Here is a 7,771-nt window from a genome sequence, read left to right as displayed (position 1 = left end):
GGGGTTCCATAGACAGGATGAAGCCCATCCTTCACCCCACTCTCTGAACTACGTACCGCTCAAAACTGGTCAGCAGCACCTGGCACATTCTGTGCCTCCTTGTGTTAATCTTTCTGCCCTACTCAAGGGAACTGGTCCTTTCCTGTCTTTTAACAAATCTAGTTAAGCATAAACACAATAACTACTGTACTCCAGACTTGCTTAGAGCCACTGAGAGATTAGAAGTGCCACAAGGAACTTCATCAAATCCAGGGTTATTTTCCAAAACATCATAACTTAGATGATCTTAAATAAATTACAAATGTCCTCTTCCATTTCGTACTCCGCCTAAAGAAACTTGTTAAGGAACACCTTCTTCTTTCTGTTTCGTGAAGGATTGGGTAGGGTTTCAGCTGGACTTAAGCTGTGATACTGTAGTAATCTTGGCAGGGTTTAATGAGATACTCGTTCAACACACACACACACACACAGACACACACACACACACACACACACACACACACACACACAAGACAACAAACATAGTAAAGGGCTCCTTTCCTCTTATCCCTCTCAAAGTTGGTGGAGTCACTTTCGCTGTCCTCTCAATGGTAGGAATAAGTGCTGTCCTCCATGTGTCGCATCATCACCCTCCCTCTCCCAGTGCCCTCAGTCCCTGTGCTTCCAATGTTTTAGATGACAAGTTGAGGGTGGAGACATCTTTGGTTCTGTGCTTGGCTATTTCACTTAGCACAGTGTACCAGGGGTTGGTCCACTCATGCTGAAGCATCCGTGCTGAGTCATTTTCCTTTCAAGGGTGAATATTATAAATTCAATGTGTTTACCACATCCTGCTTACTCACTTGCTAAGGGTCTCTCTTCCACATTTCAACTTTCCTCAACAGCAGTGCTGTTAACACAAGGGCATACTAATCTCCTGAGACTCTGCCTCCTGTCTGTCACCCACAGGTAGAATTGCTGGCTAAGACAATACTTTTTATTTACTTACTTACTTTTGGAGGAATCTTCATATTGTCTCTCACAGTGACTGAGCCATTTTACATTTCTCCACATATTTATCAGCGGCTTCCATGCTGACGATGTTCTTTTAACAGTAGCTATCTTCAATTAAAAAGCGCTCCAGCCGTGTTAGTTACCAAGAAGGTAGAAGAACGGAAGCGAAGGAAACAGACAGCAGAAGAGAGCTTGAAGATGTATAGTGTTCAGTCAAGGTGTGAGGAGGACTCACCTGTCCATTGAGGAAGTAAATTTTAAAATCACAAGAGGGGGTGAAGCCAAAGCTAAAATGCCTCCCAGGGCTAGGTGTTGGAGAGGATAGGTAGGCTCCCTCGGTGAGCTTGCAGACACTATGGCTGAAGAAGTACACCCAGTTCTACTCCTGCACCGCAAGCCAACAGCGTTGTTCCCAGGCCGTGCAAGACCATGAGGAAATGCATGACATAACTGTGTTTACGCTTGAGCTTTCGGGTTGCAAGCCTTGGCCCTTGACAACCCCGACAAGCTACATTTAACCGCCCACCTAGGGAAAAGCGGAGAAAGATTTACTCAACCACACGTGGAAGAAAAATGAGCAAAGGGTCCAGAAACCCCAGGTTAGTCTTGCTGTGTGTGGGTAGGGGTGGGGTGTGGGTACTGATAAGAGCTAGGTATAAATAGAAGAACTGGGACAAGAGATAAGTATAATTAGTCAGTCCCGGTCAAGGTGTTGTCACATCCATCGTTATGCCAGCCTCTGTGAGAAAGTTGTTATATTCGTTAGTCTTGTTTCTACAAGATGATCTGCTCCGGGGAGGAACCCGTTTCACTTCTCACCGCTCTTTGGTTTTTACAGAATCCCAGTTTCCACGCTGTTATTTTTCCCTCCGTGCTTTAAACTTCTCCTCCAAATGGTTAAATGCATTCCAGACGCTAAAAGGAGACCACCATTACGGCTGAAGGGCCTGAACGAACCATACGTTGTTTGGTGAGGTGGGTGTGCCTGGGAAGAGCCAACACTGAGGCACGTGACCATTGGCTTTTACTCTAACTCAGGAGCTGGCTGTGTCCTTTCCCCACTGGCTGGGGACTGACCTCACGATCTTATTTACTTGGCTCCTCTGAGGAGAGACATAGAGGACAGGAACAGAAAGAGGAAGGGAGAAAAAGGTCACTACTCCAGGCCATCAAATTCCCAGAAAAGAGCAGTGGGCCTTACTTTGTGTGAACAAAGGCTGACCTGGCGAGGATGATGAACACACTTACGTCAAAATCTTACAAGGTAGGGGAGATTAAAAGGATTTTAATTCCTTGTCCTAAACACGAGTGGTATAGTATTTGAGAGAAAAAGACTGGTTGTTTTTACAGCACCCTGGACATTTCTTCCACCTTGCTAATGTCCTCATGTGCGACCTGAGTTGATTTTCTTATTCACCGATCTCCATCCCTGTTTTAAAGATGGCGTCCTGGACTCTTTCTCGTGTGCTGCTATTTTTGTACCTTTGGTTTCAGTTATTGCCGAATTGGTGGCTTGTGGAGGTGACACGGTGGCTTTTGTCCTCTCACCCCTTTTTGTATTTGTCACGTTTTATGCACTCATTGAAAGAGATTTGTCCAACACTTTTTAGTTTTCATTTTTTTCCTACCCCCACTTACGTTTTATTTTATGTGAGTCCTTTTGACCAGTTATCCTCCCCTGGGACTCTAATATCCACAACTATGTAAGGAATGTACTGACTTCAGGGTAACAAAAATAAAAGATAAAATTTTAAAAAATGACTTGACAGCAGTCCTAGTGCTGCCATGTGAAAGACACTGGCGGCAAAGGACACTGAAAGAAAAAAACAGTTGCATAAATAGCGAGGACATAGGTGTGGTTGAGGAGAAGGGTTTATCGCAGATATGAGGGAGAATACAGGCAGATTGAACTAGGCCTGTAGAATGACCCAGTAGTGAAAGGGAAGAGGGGGTTGGGGAAAAGAGGATAGAGGGAGGCAAGATAACCAAGAGAGATCGGGAAACACAGGCAGCCAGGAGCCAAGAAAGCTTGTGTAACTAAAATGGCCAAGTTAAATGGAGAAGAGAAACAGAAGCCCAGCTTCTGGGGTTTAGGGTAGGGAGCTGAATGACTCGCTGGGCAGAGCCACCGGTACTCAGCGGTGCTGGAAGAGCTGGCTAGCATCTGCTCTCATATATTAATAAGCCTCTCAGCCATTTTCCCTGGGTTTCTTTACCACCTAAAAATAGTTCATTTTATTTACTTACTTACTTGTTTATTTTTGACCTAAGACCTATCCATGTGAAAACACAGCTCTTAACTCAAAGGAGAGCAGAAGCAATTTATTCAGGAGTAAATTTGAATCATCGTGGCCTGAAAACACAAATTCGGCGCAACTCTCCTTCCATGGTTCCAATATGGAAACAGTTTGATGGAGTAAGGGAACAAAAGGTGCTATAAATCAAGGCATTTTAAAAATAAATTGGGGGAAACATCAGAGAGGCAAGTTACACTCGATGATAAGAACTACTATAGGTATTTGATACTGTCTAGCAGTACCCTTGGCCCCCTGATTAGTACGAAACTGGGGTTTTACTAAGCTAATACATTCCTAAAAGGTTTTCATCTGTTTTTCAGGGTGTTAAGTCCTGGGTTCTAGCAGGATGCTAGGTCAGGCACAGAGGGGAGGCAAGGAATGGCTATTTAGAACTACAAAGATTACCCAAGATAGCTTTCAGTTAGGGTCTACATTTGTAATACTCGAAGCTCTCCAGTCATTGAAGTTCTAGTCAGCTAGTCTCTTCCGGTGCACTTTCTTTCGTGAATTCTCATTCACAGACTGTTAATAATTAGGAAATAATAATAGTCATGGTTTTGTTTTGTTTTGTTTTTTTAATACGGCTGTGCTAGAACTTACATGTAAACCAGACTAGCCTAGAACTCATAGACATCTATGTGCTTTCACCACCATTCCTGGCTATGGAAAAAATATTTTGACAAAAATCAAAGAAAAAGTGTCCTCTAATTTAAAGAAATAGATATCTTCCAAGGTACAAGAGGCATATAAAACACCAGATCGGACCAGAAATTTCTCACAACGTATAAAAGCCAAAAACACTAAAGAACAAAGAAAGGATATTAAAAGCTGCAAGGAAAAATACCAAGTAACATCTAAAGGAGGCACGTTATCATAATATCTGACTTTTTTCAATGGAGACTCTAAAAACCAGAAAGGCCTGGGTGGATGTTCTACAAGCTTTGAGACACCACCGATGGCAGACCAGACTGCTATACCCAGAAAAAGTATCAAGTCAACAGAGATAGAAAAACATTTCAAGGTGTAAACAAACCGAAGCCATTTATAGCCACCAATCCTGCCCCATAGAAGGCACCAGAAGGAAACTTTCGATCTGAAGGGAAGATGAAGGACTCAAATAAATCACCTCAGAAGAGTTAAACGATAGAGAGAGGGAATCCCCAAACCACAGGAACAAAACAACAGGAACCAATAAATATTGTTTGTTAATAGCTCTTAATGCCAATGTGTCAAAACCCATTAAAGAGACACAAACTAACAGATTTAATTTGAAAATAGGATCCGTTTTCTGATGCGTCCAAAGAACCATCCAGGACAGATATCACCTTCGAGTCAAAGGATAGCAAAGGGTATTCCAGCCAAATATACTCAAGAAGCAAATAGGTATAGTTATTTTAATTTTGACAAGATAGACTTCAAATTGAAACTAATCAAAAGAGACAAGGGAGGACAATGCATACTTCATCAAAGGACAAAGATCCAACAAGAGGCTACTATAATTCTAAACATTTATACACAAACACAAGAGTATCCAATTTCATAAAATAAACACCAGTAAATCTAAAATCATAATTGATTCTAACACTGTAACTGTAGGCAAACTGATTATCCCACTCTCACTACTAGACAAGCAATCTAGGCAAAAACTAAGTAATGACATAAATCAGTTGGTCCTAACGGACATCTACAGAACATTACCCCCAAACTTCTTCTCAACGCCTTTTCTTCTCAACACCTCATGGAACTTTCTCTAAAATTGTTGTAAAAATATAAAAAAATAAAAAAGTATTGTTGTCTTTTACCCCGCTGGGTCCAGCACCGTGGTGCCCCAAGATATCTGCTAGCTATCTTGGTGGAACCACATCCCAGCCGCACACTTTCCTACACTCAAACCCTCACATGAAAGAACACACAACACAATAATCTTAGATCCAATTGATAAGATATTATTGCCCACTTAAACATACAAAGCCCAGTACCATCCAACCCTTAGGAACATTGATAACAACCTGTAAATACACAGAGCAGAATCTTAACATCACCTGCCATGGCTTCTCCCCTCTCTATCCTGTCTCTTCCTTTCTCTTCTAGTCTCCTCCTCTTCCTTCAAACTTCTCTCCCACCCATCCTTCCTTCTCCTCCAATGACAGGCCTCCTTCTATCCTGTACCTGCCCGTCACCTGTATTTTACAAATTCAATGGGGAAGTGGTTCTGGTGAAGTCACCTGAGTTCTGAGTATGTGACTAGGCAGCTGTCTTTGGGGGCAGTGGAATTAGCATCAAAATACAGATAACTTCAGGGCAAAGCACAACATTAAATGGGCCACATATTCGGACACAAAGCAAGTATGAAAGGGTATGAGAGAATTAGGATAACACCACACATCCTATGTGACCACCAAAGATTAAGACTGGACATGAACAATAGAGATGATAGAAACTGTACAAATCTATGCCTTTGGTAGATAACTTATTCCACCAATAAATCCATCAGTGCTGGAAATGGGCTAAATCTTGATGGGTCATTTACCAAAAAGGGTCCCAGAGGCCTTCCCAAACATCACAAGCTACTGTCAAGGTTTTTGGTTACTCTCTCTACCCTGATGCTATTGTAAAGGACACCCCTTCCTCATCTCATTAAACATGGAGAGATTGAACTGGTGCCCAAATAGAAGTTTCACTCCTACGGAGTAGTATTCTTGGTCTTTGCATATGGCTGGAGGGGAAAAGTTATCACCAGTGTGCACCAGCTACAAATCTTACAGCAGAGACCTGCCTGCAAGAATACCAAGGCAGTAATGGCACGGTGTTGTGGGAACAGCAGACCACTACTTTGTTGGATTACAGGTTCACTCCAAGAGATGGAACCCATGTGGGATGCTGATGATGTGGGTGAGAACCTTAGACTATATAGGTCATTGGCCTAAGGGGAGAACGGTTGCTATTATTCTGCAAAAGGAAAGCAGTAATAAAATTACTCCTAATGACATATTTCTGTACCCACATGTCAGGGTGTTGCTCAACCTTCATCAAAGAAGCTTCATCTTGAAGTATGTGATAATTAACCCAGAGACTCACAAGTGCACGGGATGTGGACAGTGAGAGGCTTTAGAGCACCCAACCCTAAATGGTATGTCTTTATCCCGCCCCTTCCTTCAAGGCTCATGCGTTTATGTGGAAGGAGGAGACAGAAAGATTGTAAGAGCCAGAGGCCCTGGATGATTCCAAGGAGACAGCGTCTTCAGGGGACAACAAAACTGATAAAGCCATCTGGAGAGATCAGAAGTTTATGCCTAAGACCTGCACAGGTTCAAGCTAGGTGTGGTACCAGCACGGACAGGGGAAGCAGTCGTGAGTTTTCATCCCTAACTAGGAAGCTGTGGGCATTTGATACCTGCTGGGAAAGGGATAATCAGTTTTCTCTAATGCAGTGTCCTTGTATATATCCACCATACGCTAGGGTAGGCCCCAACCGGTATTCGTTGGCCAACACAAAAGGGCTCCATGTTTTTCTGCACATGTTTTGATTGGTGTGTGTTTTGATTCACTATAAAAGGGGATGCTCACCCAGTAATGGGGCCTGGAAAGATGGGTCAACAATTGAGCTGCTCCTGCAGACAACCTCAGTTCAGCTTTCAGCACCTACACAGTAGCTCACGACTATCTAAGCCACCAGTTCCAATGAGTCTGACCCCACCCCCACCCCCCGGGCCTCCACAGGCACAGGGCACATATGTGGTTCACAAACATACAAACAGGCAAAGCACTCATATGCATAAAACAAAGATAAACAATTCTTTCCAAAAAATTAAAATGTTTGAGTAGTAATTAAAACATTGAAAGCCAGATGACTTGTTATACTAATGGAATTTCTTCTTGCTCTGATCTCCTGGGCTGGCTTCCTCCAAGTGACCAACTGTGACTTGGGATATAGAATATTAATAAACCTCTTCTTCTCCAGGTTGCTTTTGGCCATCAGATGTCTTTATCATCAGGTACCTCTAAAACATAATAAATATTTTTAGCAAAGTATCAGCATATAAAATGAACACAATAACCAAGAGTTTTCATATATATATATATATATCAGTGATGAATTTTCTAAGAAAGATTTCTTTTTGCCAATGAATTTTTTTTATTCACATTTCTTTTAGCTTTAAAAGTTCTAAGAATGGGGTTGAGGATTTAGCTCAGTGGTAGAGCTCTTGCCTAGCAAGCGCAAGGCCCTGGGTTCGTTCCTCAGCTCAGGGAAAAAAAAAAGTTCCAGGAGTCAAGTTAAACAAGGAAGTAAAAAAAAAAACTTTTATGGTGAAAATCTTAAGACACTAAGGAAGTAACTGGTAGACAATAACTATCTTACCGAAATTAAGCTCTAGAGACACTATTCACAGAACTGTAAAAGGCAATCCTGAAATTCAAACAAAAGCACGAAAGGTTTTAAATATCTAAAGTAACCCTCATTAGAAGGAGCAACACTACAG

At 42.2% G+C, this 7,771-nt stretch overlaps 1 long non-coding RNA gene across 1 annotated transcript; it reads left to right on the top strand.

Annotated features, from left to right (window-relative positions):
- The first annotated feature begins 853 nt into the window (after positions 1–853).
- On the top strand, positions 854–7,254 carry LOC108351528 (uncharacterized). The gene is made up of 3 exons (XR_001839007.3): positions 854–1,592; positions 1,832–2,257; positions 6,451–7,254. It is a non-coding gene; the product is annotated as an uncharacterized LOC108351528 (long non-coding RNA).
- Positions 7,255–7,771: the final 517 nt, after the last annotated feature.

Source organism: Rattus norvegicus, chromosome 7, assembly GCF_036323735.1.
Source record: "Rattus norvegicus strain BN/NHsdMcwi chromosome 7, GRCr8, whole genome shotgun sequence".
In the NCBI taxonomy this organism is placed as follows: domain Eukaryota; kingdom Metazoa; phylum Chordata; class Mammalia; order Rodentia; family Muridae; genus Rattus; species Rattus norvegicus.
The sequence above is the reverse complement of the archived record's forward strand: the minus strand, read 5'-3'. Positions and strand labels throughout refer to the sequence as shown.